Below are 286 nucleotides of genomic sequence, written 5' to 3' on the forward strand. Positions count from 1 at the left end.
CAAAACCACCAAGTTTCAAATTTACATAAGTCTACCACAAATTTTCGTTGCAAACCTATTTTCTATGACGAATCGCATTAGTTATTCATATTCCACTCTCATCATAAAAGTGTTGCCATATTCAGATCACCACCAAACTTTAATCAGTAGGTTACCGGCATGTAGGCAACCCACTTATATAAACTTTCATCACAGTCTGTTTGTATATGTTTTTTTTTTTTATCTAATATGTTTACCTATCCAAGAAACCAGTAATTGCCAGCAAGTATATTAATTTCTAGCAGAG

Source organism: Penaeus monodon, chromosome 28 (genome assembly GCF_015228065.2).
Source record: "Penaeus monodon isolate SGIC_2016 chromosome 28, NSTDA_Pmon_1, whole genome shotgun sequence".
Classification (NCBI taxonomy): domain Eukaryota; kingdom Metazoa; phylum Arthropoda; class Malacostraca; order Decapoda; family Penaeidae; genus Penaeus; species Penaeus monodon.